General features: G+C 44.3%; 1 long non-coding RNA gene across 1 annotated transcript; it reads left to right on the forward strand.

The window, feature by feature from the left end:
* The first annotated feature begins 13,641 nt into the window (after positions 1–13,641).
* Positions 13,642–16,198, forward strand: LOC115136234 (uncharacterized). The gene is made up of 2 exons (XR_010464797.1): positions 13,642–14,910; positions 15,706–16,198. It is a non-coding gene; the product is annotated as an uncharacterized LOC115136234 (long non-coding RNA).
* Positions 16,199–16,771: the final 573 nt, after the last annotated feature.

Raw genomic sequence — 16,771 nt, forward strand, 5'->3', positions numbered from 1 at the left:
GCAGAGCAAGGGGAACCACTACTTTAAGGTCTCAGAGCAAGTGACGTCACCGATTGAAATGCTATTTAGCACGCACCACCGCTGACTTGCTAGCCATTTCACATCCGTTACACATAGAATCACATAGTTTATCCATCTCTTTAAGTCCGCCGAGAACTTCAGAACAAAGTTGACCACAACTACAATGTTCCCAATGTCTTTGCAATTCATACAATCAATCAAATGTATGTATAAAGCCCTTTTTACATCAGCCGAAGTTAAATTGCTGTACAGAAACCCAGCCTAAAACTGCAAGCAATGCAGATGTAGAAACACGGTGGCTAGGATAAACTCCCTAGAAAGGCCAGAACCTAGGAAGAAACCTAGAGGAACCAGGCTATGAGGGATGGCAAGTCCTCTTCTGGCTGGGCCAGGTGGAGATTATAACAGAATATGGCCAAGATGTTCAAATGTTCATAGATGACCAGCAGGGTCAAATCATAATAATCAGTGGTTGTAGAGGGTGCAACAGTTCAGCATCTCCAAGACTAAATGTCAGTTGGTTTTTCATAGCCGATCATTGAGTTAGAGACAGCAGGTACGGTAGAGAGAGAGTTGATAACAGCAGGTCGGGACAAGGTAGCACAAGGTGAACAGGACAGGGTTCCATAACTGCAGGCAGAACAGTGGAAACTGGAGCAGCAGCACATCCAGGTGGACTGAGGACAGCAAGGAGTCATCAGGACAGGTAGTTCTGATGCATAGTCCTAGGGCTCAGTTCCTGAGAGAGAGAATTAGAGGGAGCATACGGACACCGGCTAAGACAGGAGAAATACTCCAGATATAACAGACTGACCCTAGCCCCCTGACACAAACTATTGCAGCATAAATACTGGCGGCTGAGACAGAAGGGGTCGGGAGACACTGTGGCCCTGTCCGACGATATCCCCGGACGGCCAACCAGGCAGGATATAACCCCACCCACTTTGCCACTAGAGGGATATCTTCAATCACCAACCTACTACCCTGAGATAAGGCCGAGTATAGCACACGAATACCTCCCCCACGGCACGAACCCAAGGGGGGTGCCAACCCGGACAGGAAGATCTTGTCAGTGACTCAACCCACTCAAGTGATGCACCCCTCCTAGGGACAGAATGGAAGAGCACCAGTAAGCCAGTGACTCAGCCCCCATAATAGAGTTAGAAGCAGAGAATCCCAGTGGAGAGGGGGGAGCCGGCCAGGCAGAGACACCAAGGGCGATTCGTCGCTCCAGTGCCTTTCCGTTCACCTTCACACCCCTGGGCCAGACTACACTCAATCATAGGACCTACTGAAGAGATGAGTCTTCAAAAAAGACTTAAAGGTTGAGACCGAGTCTGCGTTTCTCACATGGATAGGCAGATCATTCTATTAAAATGGAGCTCTATATGAGAAAGCCCTGCCTACATCTGTTTGCTTAGAAATTCTAGGGACAGTAAGGAGGCCTGCGTCTTGTGACCGTAGCATACGTGTAGGTATGTACGGCAGGACCAAATCGTAAAGATAGGTAGGAGCAAGCCCATGTAATGCTTTGTAGGTTAGCAGTAAAACCTTGAAATCAGCCCTTGCCTTAACAGGAAGCCAGTGTAGGGAGGCTAGCATTGGAGTATTATGATCAAATTGTTTGGTTCTAGTCAGGATTCTAGCAGGATTCTGCTTCATTTTTGGACCGAAAGTTTCTGATTTTTGAAATGTTACCATGATGGAAAAAATCTGTCCTTGAAATACTCTTTATGTTCGTCAAAAGAGAGATCAGGGTCCAGAGTAACGCCGAGGTCCTTCACAGTTTTATTTGAGACGACTGTACAACCATCAAAATGTATTGTCAGATCCAACAGAAGATCTCTTTGTTTCTTGGGACCTAGAACAAGCATCTCTGTTTTGTCCGAGTCTAAAAGTAGAACATTTGCCGCCATCCACTTCCTTATGTCTGAAACACAGGCTTCCAGGGAGGTCAATTTCGGGGCTTCACTATGTTTCATCGAAATGTACAGCTGTGTATTGTCCGCATAGCAGCGAAAGTTAACATGTTAACGAATGACATCACCAAGAGGTAAAATATATAGTGAAAACAATAGTGGTCCTAAAATGGAACCTAGAGTAGCACTGAATTGTACAGTCGATTTGTCAGAAGACAAACCATCCACAAACTGATACCTGTCTGACAGATAAGATCTAAACCAGGCCAGAACTTGTCCGTGTAGACCAATTTGGGTTTCCAATCTCTTCAAAAGAATGTGGTAATCGATGGTATCAAAAGCAGCACTAAGGTCTAGGAGCACGAGGACAGATGCAGAGCCTTGGTCTGACGCCATTAAAAGGTAATTTACCACCTTCACGAGTGCAGTCTCAGTGCTATGATGGGGTATGAAACCAGACTGAACTGTTTTGTATACATTGTTTGTCTTCAGCAAGGCAGTGAATTGCTGCGTAACAGCTTTTTCCAAAAATGTTGAGATGAAAGTGAGATTCGATTTATTTTTTCTGTGTCAAGGTTTGGCTTTATTACTGCCACTTTTAGTGAGTTTGGTACACATCCGGTGGATGGGGAGCCGTTTATTATATTCAACATAGAAGGGCCAAGCACAGGAAGCAGCTCTTTAAGTAGTTTAGTTGGGTCCAGTATGCAGCTTGGTTTAGAGGCCAAGACTATTTTCATCAATGTGTCAAGAGATATTGTATTAAAAAACTTGTCTCCCTTGATCCTAGGTCCTGGCGGTGTTGTGTAGATTTAAAGAGGAGTCCGTAATTTGCTATCTAATGCTCATGATCTTTTCGTCAAAGAAGTTCATTAATTTATCACTGCTGAAGTGAAAGCCATCCTCTCTTGGGAATGCTGCTTTTTAGTAAGCTTTGCGACAGTATCAAAAATTCAGTTTGGATTGTTCTTATTCTCCTCAATAGGAAAAATAGGATGATGGAGCAGCAGTGAGGACTCTTCAATACTGCACAGTACTGTCTTTCCAAGCTAGTCGGAAGACTTCCAGTATGGTGTAGTTCCACTTCTGTTCCGGTTCTCTGGATGCTTGCTTCAGGGCTCTGGTATTTTCTGCATGCTTGCTTCAGGGCTCTGGTATTTTCTGCATGCTTGCTTCAGGGCTCTGGTATTTTCTGTATACCACGGAGCTAGTTTCTTATTACAAATGTTTTTTTTCTTTTAGGGGAGCGACTGCATCTAGGGTATTACGCAAGGTTAAATTAAGTTCCTCAGTCAGGTGGTTAACTGATTTTTGTACTCCGACATCCTTGGATAGGTGGAGGGAGTCTGGAAGTGCATCTAGGAATCTTTGGGTTGTCCGAGAATTTATAGCACAGCTTTTGATGATCCGTGGTTGGGGTCTGAGCAGATTATTTGTTCCGATAGCAAATGTAATAAAATTGTGGTCCGATAGTCCAGGATTATGAGGAAAAACATTAAGATCCACATTTATTCCACGGGACAAAACTAGGTCCAGAGTATGACTGTGGCAGTGAGTAGGTCCGGAGACATGTTGGACAAAACCCATTGAGTCAATGATGGCTCCGAAAGCCTTTTGGAGTGGGTCTGTGGACTTTTCCACGTGAATATTAAAGTCACCACAAATGTGAATGTTATTTGCCATGACTACAAGGTCCGATAGGAATTTAGGGAACTCTGTGAGGAACGCTGTATATGGCCCAGGAGGCCTGTAAACTGTAGCTATAAAACAAGTGAAGTATAAAATAATGCTTCAAATGAAAACCGAGATGACTGCATTAAATATAAATAGCCTAAAGTAGGCTATAGGCCTAGTTCATTCATATTGAAATACAGTTCATGTTCAATACACTGACTTCTATTTCACTACTTTTAGGCTATTGTCTGAAATGTCTCAATATATTTCATGACGTGTATCCTAACATTGGGGATTTAATGTGCATTTTTTATGGGTAAGCATTAGAATAAACCGCCTCAATATTTGCAGCCGTAGATGTTCATCTCTATAGGAGCTGATCTGTCATGTGAAATAGTAATATTTGATTTTAGATCTGATCAGCAACGCTATCTTTCGAACCTATCTGTATCGACACTCCGACTCACTAGCAACTGTTCTCTACATGCTGTTTTGGAAAACGCATGTGACATCTTTGGCTGTTGTAAGAAAGATGCATCGTTAAAACAGTCGTGGGCCTAAATTCCATCGCTATCGGGAAACTGAGCCAGGTCTATTTCCTATGCTTGTAAAGGTGCTCCTTGTAAAAATTCTCCTTTGTTTTTGGCATTGTTTTTTGTTTTTTAAGGTACTTTACTAGTTTCATTGCCTTTAGTAAATTAACTGTTAGATTTGCTGAAAAACTGACATTTATGAACAAGTGATGAGATGAGACTCCAAAGCATTCAACGTTTCTCACAAGAACATACAATGCCTTTTCCTATCACAAGAGTGTGCAAGGGCTGCGCTGTCATAGTCTTTAACACAGAAGGCAGTGCTGAGTCATACAGGAATCCAAAAATGATTAAAAACACAAATCATTGTTGGACCAAAAGTACTGAACTAACATGATACGTTTTTATACATTTTGCTGATTATGTTTACATTCTTACATGGAAGGTTCTGACTTCAATTAAATCCCGAGTGGTACACTATCCTTCAAAGCAGGACCAATGAGTTATCTTTGATAAACAAACATAAATAGCTACAGATTTTCTGGTTCATTAGGAAAGCTCAAATAAAATGTTTTTTGATTGTTAGGTCAATCAAACCATGCTTATTTCAAGCTTATCGTATATATGTGGGGCAAAAAAGTATTTAGTCAGCCACCAATTGTGCAAGTTCTCCCACTCTCAACCCCATAGACAATCTTTGGTAGGGAGTTGAAAGTCTGTGTTGCCCAGCAACAGCCCCAAAACATCACTGCTCTAGAGGAAATCTGCATGGAGGAATGGGCCAAAATACCAGCAACAGTGTGTGAAAAGACTTACAGAAAACGTTTGACCTCTGTCATTGCCAACAAAGGGTATATAACAAAGTATTGAGATAAATCTTTGTTATTGACCAAATACTTATTTTCCACCATAATTTGCAAATAAATTCATTAAAAATCCTACAATGTGATTTTCTGGATTTATTTGAAGTGTACCTATGATGAAAATTACAGGCCTCATCTTTTTAAGTGGGAGAACTTGCACAATTGGTGGCTGACTAAATACTTTTTTGCCCCGCTGTGTATATATTGCTGAAATCTGAAGTTTACATACACTTAGGTTAAAACAAGTTTTTCAACCACTCCACAAATTTCTTGTCAACAGACTATAGTTTTGGCAAGTCTGTTAGGACATCTACTTTGTGCATGACACAAGTAATTTTTCAAACAATTGTTTACAGACAGATTATTTCACTGTATCACAATTCCAGTGGGTCAGAAGTTTACATACACTAAATTGACTGTGCCTTTAAACAGCTTGGAAAATTCCAGAAAATTATGTCATGGCTTTAGAAGCTTCTGATTGACTCAAATGATGTCAATTAGCCTATTGAAAGTGAACCTGTGGATGTATTTCAAGGCCTACCTTCAAACTCAGTGCCTCTTTGCTTGACATCATGGGATAACGAAAGAAATCAGCCAAGACCTCAGACAAAAAATTGGAGACCTCCATAAGTCTGGTTCATCCTTGGGAGCAATTTTCAAACGCCTTAAGGTGCCACGTTCATCTGTACAAACAATAGTACGCAAGTATAACCACCATGGGACCACGCAGCCGTCGTACTGCTCAGGAAGGAGAAGCATTCTGTCTCCTAGAGATGAACATACTTTGGTGCAAAAAGTGGAAATCAATCCCAGAACAACAGCAAAGAACCTTGTGAAGATGCTGGAGGAAACCGGTACAAAAGTATCTATATCCAAAGTAAAACGAGTCCTATATCGACATAACCTGAAAGGCTGCTTAGCAAGGAAGAAGCCACTGCTCCAAAACCACCATAAAAAAGCCAGACTACAGTTTGCAACTGCACATGGGGACAAAGATTGTACTTTTTGTAGAAATTTCCTCTGGTCTGATGAAACAAAAATAGAACTGTTTGGCCATAATGACCATTGTTATGTTTGGAGGAAAAAGAGGGAGGCTTGCAAGCCGAAGAACACCATCCCAACCGTGAAGCACGGGGGTGGCAGCATCATGTTGTGGGTGTGCTTTGCTGCAGGAGGGACTGGTGCACTTCACAAAATAGATGGCCTCATGAGGGAGGAAAATTGTGTGGATATATTGAAGCAACATCTCAAGACATCAGTCAGAAAGTTAAAGCTTGGGGCGCAAATGGGTCTTCCAAATGGACAATGACCCCAAGCATACTTCCAAAGTTGTGTCAAAATGGCTTAAGTACAACAAAGTCAAGGTATTGGAGTGGCCATCACAAAGCCCTGACATCAATCCTATAGAAAATTTGACGGCAGAACTGAAAAAGCGTGTGCGAGCAAGGAGGCCAACAAACCTGACTCAGTTACACCAGCTCTGTCAGGAGGAATGGGCCAAAATTCACCCAATTTATTGTGGGAAGCTTGTGGAAGACTGGAAGACTATCTGAAATGTTTGACCCAGGATAAACAATTTAAAGGCAATGCTACCAAATACTAATTGAGTGTATGTAAACTTCTGACCCACTGGGAATGTGATGAAAGAAATAAAAGCTGAAATAAATCATTCTCTACTATTATTCTGACATTTCACATTCTTAAAATAAAGTGGTGATCTTAACTGACCTAAGTAAGACAGGGCATTGTTACTAGGATTAAATGTCAGGAATTGTGTAAAACTGAGTTTAAATGTATTTGGCTAAGGTGTATGTAAACTTCCGACTTAAACTGTGTATGTAATATATAGATATATATTTATAGTACCAGTCAAAAGTGTGGACACCTGTCTCTAAGACATTTTGAAACACTGACATTCTCGGTTACCTGGGGAGTAAGAAAATACACTCCCTCTGACTAGAAACTTGTTGCAGGTTTTTTTAAATCAGTTTTTCTTATTTTGAATCGTACCCTGTGATGTCACAGAGAAGCATTTTTTAAATTACCTTTTTTCTTATTTTTCTAACCACAGATCATAGAAACACTGTTTTCACATACGCTACATGGCCAAAAGTATTGGACACCCCTTTCAAAGTAGTGGGTTTGGCTATTTCAGCCACACCCCTTACTGACAGGTGTATAAAATCGAGCACACGGCCATGCAATCTCCATAGACAAACATTAGCAGTAGAATGGCCCGTACTGAATAGCTTATTGACTTTCAACATGTCATCGTCATAGGATGCCACCTTTCCAACAAGTCAGTTCGTCAAATTTCTGCCCTGCTAGAGCTGCCCCTGTTAACGGTGAATGCTGTTATTGTGAAGTGGAAACCTCTAGAAGCAACAACAGCTCATTTGCGAAGTGGTAGGGCCACACAGGCTCACAGAATCTGACCGCTGAAGGCGCAGCACACAAAAATGGTCTGTCCTCAGTTGCAACTACAGAGTTCCAAACTGCCTTTGGAGGCAAAGTCGGCACAATAACTGTTTGTCGGGAGCTTCAGGAAATGGATTTCCATGGCCGAGCAGCCGCACACAAGTCTAAGATCACCTTGCGCAATGCAAAGCGTCGGCTGGAGTGGTATAAACGTGTTCCTGGAATGATGAATCACGCTTCACCATCTGGCAATCCGACGGACGAATCAGGGTTTGGCGGATGCAAGGAGAACGCTACCTGCCCCAATGCATAGTGCCAACTGTAAAGTTTGGTGGAGGAGGAATAATGGTCTGGGGCTGTTTTTCATGGTTTGGACTAGGCCCCTTAGTTTCAGTGAAGGGAAATCTTAATGCTACAGTGTACAATGACGTTCTAGACAATTATGTGCTTCAAACTTTGTGGCAACAGTTTGGGGAAGGCCCATTCCTGTTTCAGCATGACAATGCCTCTGTGCACAAAATAGTTTGTCGTGATCAGTGTGGAAGGACTTGACTGGCCTGCACAGAGCACTGACCTCATCCCCATCAAACACCTTTGGGATGAATTGGAATGCAGACTGCAAGCCAGGCCTAATCACCCAACATCAGTGCCCAACCTCACTAATGCTCTTGTCGCTGAATGGAAGCAAGTCCCCGCAGCAATGTTCCAACATCTTGTTGAAAGCCTTCTCAGAAGAGTGGAGGCTGTTATGGCAGCAAAGGGGGGCCCTATAATCTGTGCTTCATCATAAACCGCTCTGGACTGGTCTCCATGCCTTTCATATGGCCCTATTTATTATACACAATAACCTTATTTCTACACACACTTGTGGTGTATTCCCACTTGGGAAGAGGACACGGTGGCGGAGAGACAAGACAGAGACGGGAGAAAAACAATGCAGTACTAAAGAAACAAAGGGAGCCGACATTGTAGCAAGTTATTCAAAAGCAGTCAGTACAACAGTTAAATCCCTTCGGCTAGAGTTGCTTACAGTGGCTAACCCTTTAAAATGGCCCCTGTCCTACCTCATGATGTTGGAGCGCCCCCTGTCTTTATACAAAAAGATACCTGCTTTCAACAGGCCAGTTGCACCCGCACAAATCCTCCCACAGGACTGAATCGCCTTGGCTTCCCCAAACACACACAGCAGGCCAAAGCCGAACAAGGTCAGTGATATTTGAGACAGATTGATGAGTAGCTTGCATTGATGGCAAAATACTGGATGGATGGTAGTATCAATTAATGAACTCAAACTGTTAAACGTAATGATTTCAGACTTCAACTATATACACAGCTCAAAAAATAAAGGGAACACTTAAACAACACAATGTAACTCCAAGTCAATCACACTTCTGTGAAATCAAACTGTCCACTTAGGAAGCAACACTGATTGACAATAAATTTCACATGCTGTTGTGCAAATGGAATAGGCAACAGGTGGAAATTATAGGCAATTAGCAAGACACCCCCAATAAAGGAGTGGTTCTGCAGGTGGTGACCACAGACCACTTCTCAGTTCCTATGCTTCCTGGCTGATGTTTTGGTCACTTTTGAATGCTGGCGGTGCTTTCACTCTAGTGGTAGCATGAGACGGAGTATACAACCCACACAAGTGGCTCAGGTAGTGCAGCTCATCCAGGATGGTACATCAATGCGAGCTGTAGCAAGAAGGTTTGCTGTGTCTGTCAGCGTAGTGTCCAGAGACAGGAGACATCAGGAGACGTGGAGGAGGCCGTAGGAGGGCAACAACCCAGCAGCAGGACCGCCACCTCCGCCTTTGTGCAAGGAGGAGCAGGAGGAGCACTGCCAGATCCCTGCAAAATGACCTCCAGCAGGCCACAAATGTGCATTTGCCAGAGAACACCAAGATTGGCAAATTCGCCACTGGCGCCCTGTGCTCTTCACAGATGAAAGGTTCACACTGAGCACATGTGACAGACGTGACAGAGTCTGGAGACGCCGTGGAGAACGTTCTGCTGCCTGCAACATCCTCCAGCATGACCGATTTGGCGGTGGGTCAGTCATAGTGTGGGGGGCATTTCTTTGGGGGGCCGCACAGCCCTCCATGTGCTCGCCAGAGGTAGCCTGACTGCCATTAGGTACCGAGATGAGATCCTCAGACCCCTTGTGAGACCATATGCTGGTGCGGTTGGCCCTGGGTTCCTCCTAATGCAAGAGGAAGGCATTGATGCTATGGCCTGGTCCGCCCGTTCCCCAGACCTGAATCCAATTGAGCACATCTGGAACATAATGTCTCGCTCCATCCACCAACGACATGTTGCACCACAGACTGTCCAGGAGTTGGCGGATGCTTAGTCCAGGTCTGGGAGGAGATCCCTCGGGAGACCATCCGCCACCTCATCAGGAGCATGCCCAGGCATGGTAGGGAGGTCATACAGGCACGTGGAGGCCACACACACTACTGAGCCTCATTTTGACTTGTTTTAAGGACATTACATCAAAGTTGGATCAGCCTGTAGTGTGGTTTTCCACTTTCATTTTGAGTGTGACTCCAAATCCAGACCTCCATGGGTTGATACATTTGATTTCCATTGATAATTTTTGTGTGATTTTGTTGTCAGCACATTCAACTATGTAAAGAAAGAAGTATTTAATAAGAATATTTCATTCATTCAGATCTAGGATGTTTTATTTTAGTGTTCCCTTTATTTTTTTGAGCAGTGTATATTTTATCTAGAAATGTGATTTAAAAAAAAATGTTGTTAGAGGTGGTGATGATCAGTTCACTGAATGATTCAGAGGACATGTCTGTTAATTGTTGTACCTTTAAACTATGTGTTTACCTTGATGAACACAGAAGACGTTGAGGAGGGCAACAACCCAGCAGCAAAATGGCCTCCTTTATCTGTGATAACATCCTAGATCTTTACTAGATGCTGTTCTTCCACTAACCTCATTGCAACTCCCCTCCAAGTCTCCGACCACTACCTTGTATCCTTTTCCCTCTCGCTCTCATCCAACACTTCCCACACTGCCCCTACTCGGATGGTATCGCGCCGTCCCAACCTTCGCTCTCTCTCCCCCGCTACTCTCTCCTCTTCCATCCTATCATCTCTTCCCTCTGCTCAAACCTTCTCCAACCTATCTCCTGATTCTGCCTCCTCAACTCTCCTCTCCTCCCTTTCTGCATCCTTTGACTCTCTATGTCCCCTATCCTCCAGGCCGGCTCGGTCCTCCCCTCCCGCTCCGTGGCTCGACGACTCATTGCGAGCTCACAGAACAGGGCTCCGGGCAGCCGAGCGGAAATGGAGGAAAACTCGCCTCCTGCGGACCTGACATCCTTTCACTCCCTCCTCTCTACATTTTCCTCTTTCTCTCTGCTGCTAAAGCCACTTTCTACCACTCTAAATTCCAAGCATCTGCCTCTAACCCTAGGAAGCTCTATGCAACCTTCTCCTCCCTCTTGAATCCTCCTCCCCCTCCCCCTCCTCCCTCTCTGCAGATGACTTCGTCAACCATTTTGAAAAGAAGGTCGACGACATCCGATCCTGGTTTGCTAAGTCAAACGACACCGCTGGTTCTGCTCACACTGCCCTACCCTGTGCTCTGACCTCTTTCTCCCCTCTCTCCAGATGAAATCTCGCGTCTTGTGATGGCCGGCCGCCCAACAACCTGCCCGCTTGACCCTATCCCCTCCTCTCTTCTCCAGACCATTTCCGGAGACCTTCTCCCTTACCTCACCTCGCTCATCAACTCATCCCTGACCGCTGGCTACGTCCCTTCCGTCTTCAAGAGAGCGAGAGTTGCACCCTTCTGAAAAAACCTACACTCGATCCCTCCGATGTCAACAACTACAGACCAGTATCCCTTCTTTCTTTTCTCTCCAAAACTCTTGAACGTGCCGTCCTTGGCCAGCTCTCCCGCTATCTCTCTCAGAATGACCTTCTTGATCCAAATCAGTCAGGTTTCAAGAATAGTCATTCAACTGAGACTGCTCTTCTCTGTATCACGGAGGCGCTCCGCACTGCTAAAGCTAACTCTCTCTCCTCTGCTCTCATCCTTCTAGACCTATCGGCTGCCTTCGATACTGTGAACCATCAGATCCTCCTCTCCACCCTCTCCGAGTTGGGCATCTCCGGCGCGGCCCACGCTTGGATTGCGTCCTACCTGACAGGTCGCTCCTACCAGGTGGCGTGGCGAGAATCCGTCTCCACACCACGTGCTCTCACCACTGGTGTCCCCCAGGGCTCTGTTCTAGGCCCTCTCCTATTCTCGCTATACACCAAGTCACTTGGCTCTGTCATAACCTCACATGGTCTCTCCTATCATTGCTATGCAGACGACACACAACTAATCTTCTCCTTTCCCCTTCTGATGACCAGGTGGCGAATCGCATCTCTGCATGTCTGGCAGACATATCAGTGTGGATGACGGATCACCACCTCAAGCTGAACCTCGGCAAGACGGAGCTGCTCTTCCTCCCCGGGAAGGACTGCCCGTTCCATGATCTCGCCATCACGGTTGACAACTCCATTGTGTCCTCCTCCCAGAGCGCTAAGAACCTTGGCGTGATCCTGGACAACACCCTGTCGTTCTCAACTAACATCAAGGCGGTGGCCCGTTCCTGTAGGTTCATGCTCTACAACATCCGCAGAGTACGACCCTGCCTCACACAGGAAGCGGCGCAGGTCCTAACCCAGGCACTTGTCATCTCCCGTCTGGATTACTGCAACTCGCTGTTGGCTGGGCTCCCTGCCTGTGCCATTAAACCCCTACAACTCATCCAGAACGCCGCAGCCCGTCTGGTGTTCAACCTTCCCAAGTTCTCTCACGTCACCCCGCTCCTCCGCTCTCTCCACTGGCTTCCAGTTGAAGCTCGCATCCGCTACAAGACCATGGTGCTTGCCTACGGAGCTGTGAGGGGAACGGCACCTCAGTACCTCCAGGCTCTGATCAGGCCCTACACCCAAACAAGGGCACTGCGTTCATCCACCTCTGGCCTGCTCGCCTCCCTACCACTGAGGAAGTACAGTTCCCGCTCAGCCCAGTCAAAACTGTTCGCTGCTCTGGCCCCCCAATGGTGGAACAAACTCCCTCACGACGCCAGGACAGCGGAGTCAATCACCACCTTCCGGAGACACCTGAAACCCCACCTCTTTAAGGAATACCTAGGATAGGATAAAGTAATCCCTCTCACCCCCCTTAAAAGATTTAGATGCACTACTGTTCCACTGGATGTCATAAGGTGAATGCACCAATTTGTAAGTCGCTCTGGATAAGAGCGTCTGCTAAATGACTTAAATGTAAATGTAAATAACTTGAGTGACCAATTAATATGTGTATTTAATGGAGGGTATTACATTTTTTAAATATGTGCAAATAAGACATTGAGAAGATGAATAATTTACAGTTGTTGGATTACAGGAATGAGAAGACAATTTAGAGTTGATGTATCGCAATTAAGCATAGGATCCACTGTATACCACATCCTCACACCAGAGGAACCTAACCCAGCCAACAAGCCTGCAGAGGACAGAGGGACCAACCAGTCACGTCATGATTGAAGCTGACCGAGAGCTATCAGTCATGGTGCAGGAAATATGGGATAAAGACGGATGTCATAAGGTGAATGCACCAATTTGTAAGTCGCTCTGGATAAGAGCGTCTGCTAAATGACTTAAATGTAAATGTAAATGTCAACAGACTGAAACAAGGGACAGACTACTGGATCTCTCTGCAGGTAGAAAAACTATCCGAACGGGACTACTGTATGTGGATGACATTTTGTTGTTTTTTTACTGACGGCATTCCGTGACAGATTGTGCAAATATATTTTACTCCAAAATAACTTCTGTATGTTTTTGCTAATAGTAAGGTCACAGCACATTGAACAAATCCAGACCCCTAAAATGCTCTATATTGTTGCTGTTGTGGTCTTTCTAAAGCAGGGTTCAGCAACTGGCGGCCCACGGGCCGGAATTTGGCCTGCTTTTGATTTGGCCCCCAAGACATTTTTGTTGTTGTTGTTGAGAAATCACTTTTTTTTCCTTCTTTTTTTCCCCATTGTAGGACATAAGACTGTAAAAACATCAGCAAATCACCTCCAAGTGATTTTAATTTAGGAAATCTGTTTCAAAGTATTTCCATGCATAATAGCGAGATATACTGTATGTGATCGTACACAAATGTTTCAAGGTTTCAAATTATTATTATTATGTTTTAGTCAAATATATTTGTTTGGGCTTCTTGCGTTACATTTTTTGGTTTACAAATTATTTATAATTATGTTCCGGCCCCCTGACCATCCGCTCAAGAAAAAAAATGGCCCCCTACTGAATCTAGTTTATGATCCCTGTTCTACTGGACACAATAGCATGTTAGACACTGTGCCACAGATAGATGGAGAGTGCAAGTACAGTGAAAACATGCTGCTGTGGGAATCTCCTGACACATAAACAAATGTTGAGTTGCAGCTTCAAAGGGCACTGGGTCATGCTTCATTTATTTCAAGAGGATACAATGTTTCCAAACAAAAGTGGACAGCTTCATCCCTAGGTCATTGGTGGGAATGCTTACATATTTGTAATGTGTAACTGATTTCCTCTTCCTCTGCTGTGCTTTGTGCAGGGGAAAGCCGGGACTGAATGCTGACATGAATGATGACAGTGATGGAGCTGGATATCCTCTATTCTCGTTTGTCGATGAAAGCATTTTCAAAAAGGAGTCTTTCTTCGGTAAACGCTTGAGGTGTGAGAGTTAGCGCTTCCATTTTTATGAACTTTTGATTTCAACCATTTCCTGTGTGTTACCATTATTTTCCTTTGGAAATCCTATCATATCTGCAATGTATTACGTACGTAGAGAGTAGCAGGAGTTCAAGTATAATTGAACATGATACAAACAGGACGTGTACTGACATCCAGGAGGATTGGATAGACAAAACAAAATATTCCTTTTGTATGATCAGAACACATGCTACCCTCGAAACCGATATGCATGTCCTCTTCCAGCCTTTATCTCTCTACTGGATAACTATGAAAGTGATACTGGTGAGCCTGAGACTGTAACCCTAGAGGAGGAAGCAGAAAACCACAAGTTTCTGGACTGCATGCTTCGAATGCCCACCCTGAAGTTATCAGTTAAAACATATGGTGGAGAGGTCGGTAACAAGAATAATGTATCTTTATTTAGTCTGGTGAGTAGGAACATAAGTCAAATCACAGATGCATGCAGAAAAAGTTAAAAACCATTTTAATGTCACATCAATTCACAGGGAGAACCATGGCCAAGTTGGAACCTTTACAAGCTAAAGTGAGTCAATCAACACCCCATGATTGAAATTGTCTCCATATGTTTCTCTCATTTTTAGATTGCACATAAGTACCTAGTAGAGAAACAGCTCTCCCCAGAGGGATTACCGGAATTCAAGGAGCAGCTCTACCATATCTGGTTTGTGCTGTACGCCAGACGAGGAACTAGCAGGTGGGTATAAAACTCTTCTCTTATGTAACTGTTACTTTTCAGATGTTAAAATAGTTCTTCATTAGGCTGCTAAATGTTTTCTCTTCACTGGTTAGGGTTATGTTTGTTCAATGTGAAATCCATTCACAATTAAAGAAGGCTGTATTGTCACCTCAGTCTCCCATTTATTTAGTCTTTATGCCTGTCTTTTCAAAGGGCATACAGTGTGGACTTAGGACTCGAGACTTGGCCCGACTCAAGGCACACATTTGATGAATTGAGACTTGACTTGGCAGGAAAGAAAATAACTTGAGACTTGGAGCCTCGAGACTCGGGACTCAACTTGAGATTGATGTCTCGAAAGGCTTGTTCTGGCCTGTTTCTGTACCGCAGAATTTGATAGCTTATCATACTATATGACACAATGAAAATGGTCTGTTGCTGTTTCATTCAATGACTAGACAAAATATAGTTCTATAGTCATCATTACATCTAGGGAAAATATGACCAATTACTCAAGCTTGAGACTTGGGAGGAAAAAACAACAACTTGTGACTCCACATGACTTGAGATTACAATGACTTGACTTGCCCTTAGCTTTTGTGTATTCCTATGAGTAGAGTAGTCTATTTTCACTTATGCTGTACCGTATGTGAAGCCGCAGATTGTGCTATCATGTCATTGTGTGCATCACCAAGCTAATCTAAGTGGTGGATGACCTCCCATTACTCTTCAATATCATCCCTTCAGGAAGAGGGTGGAAAAGCAGTGGTGTTCTATGTTCCAGCCTCATAATGTTCTCCCATGTTCCTCCAGGCCGGACTCCTCGGGGTTTGAGCATGTCTTTGTCGGAGAGACCAGAGGGGGCCGCACAGTCATCGGCTTTCATAACTGGATCCAGTTGTATATGCAAGTGAAGCTGGGAAACATTGATTAAAGTGTGAATGCAAATTCTCCCTAGGTTAGATTTGTTTTAAACTGGCATGATGAATGTATGTTTTGATTATCATGTTGAATCAGATGTGCGACGTTGATGAGTTGACAGTTAACAATTCCAGAGTATTCTTTAGAAATGATGTGATATACACTGCTCAAAAAAATTAAGGGAACACTTAAACAACACAATGTAACTCCAAGTCAATCACACTTCTGTGAAATCAAACTGTCCACTTAGGAAGCAACACTGATTGACAATAAATTTCACATGCTGTTGTGCAAATGGAATAGACAACAGGAGGATATTATAGACAATTAACAAGACACCCACCAATAAAGGAGTGGTTCTGCAGGTGGTGACCACAGACCACTTCTCAGTTCCTATGCTTCCTGGCTGATGTTTTGGTCACTTTTGAATGCTGGCGGTGCTTTCACTCTAGTGGTAGCATGAGACGGAGTCTACAACCCACACAAGTGGCTCAGGTAGTGAAGCTCATCCAGGATGGAACAACGAGCTGTGGCAAGAAGGTTTGCGGTGTCTGTCAGCGTAGTGTCCAGAGACGGGAGACATCAGGAGACGTGGAGGAGGCCGTAGGAGGGAAACAACCCAGCAGCAGAACCGCTACCTCCGCCTTTGTGCAAGGAGGAGCAGGAGGAGCACTGCCAGAGCCCTGCAAAATGACCTCCAGCAGGCCACAAATGTGCATGTGTCTGCTCAAACGGTCAAAAACAGACTCCATGAGGGTGGTATGAGGGCCCGACGGTAGAGTAAAGAGTGAGACCAGGCTGCTGAAATAGCAAATGCTACCATGTTTTGGAGTCTTGATGTCACAAGCTCGCAAGAGAGGGACAGTGAGTGGGTGTGGCCTTGTATTTATTTTACTAGGCAAGTCAGTTAAGAACACATTTTATTTTCAATGATGGGGAAGATACAAGAAGCTGTGGG

Source organism: Oncorhynchus nerka, linkage group LG10, assembly GCF_034236695.1.
Source record: "Oncorhynchus nerka isolate Pitt River linkage group LG10, Oner_Uvic_2.0, whole genome shotgun sequence".
NCBI lineage: Eukaryota > Metazoa > Chordata > Actinopteri > Salmoniformes > Salmonidae > Oncorhynchus > Oncorhynchus nerka.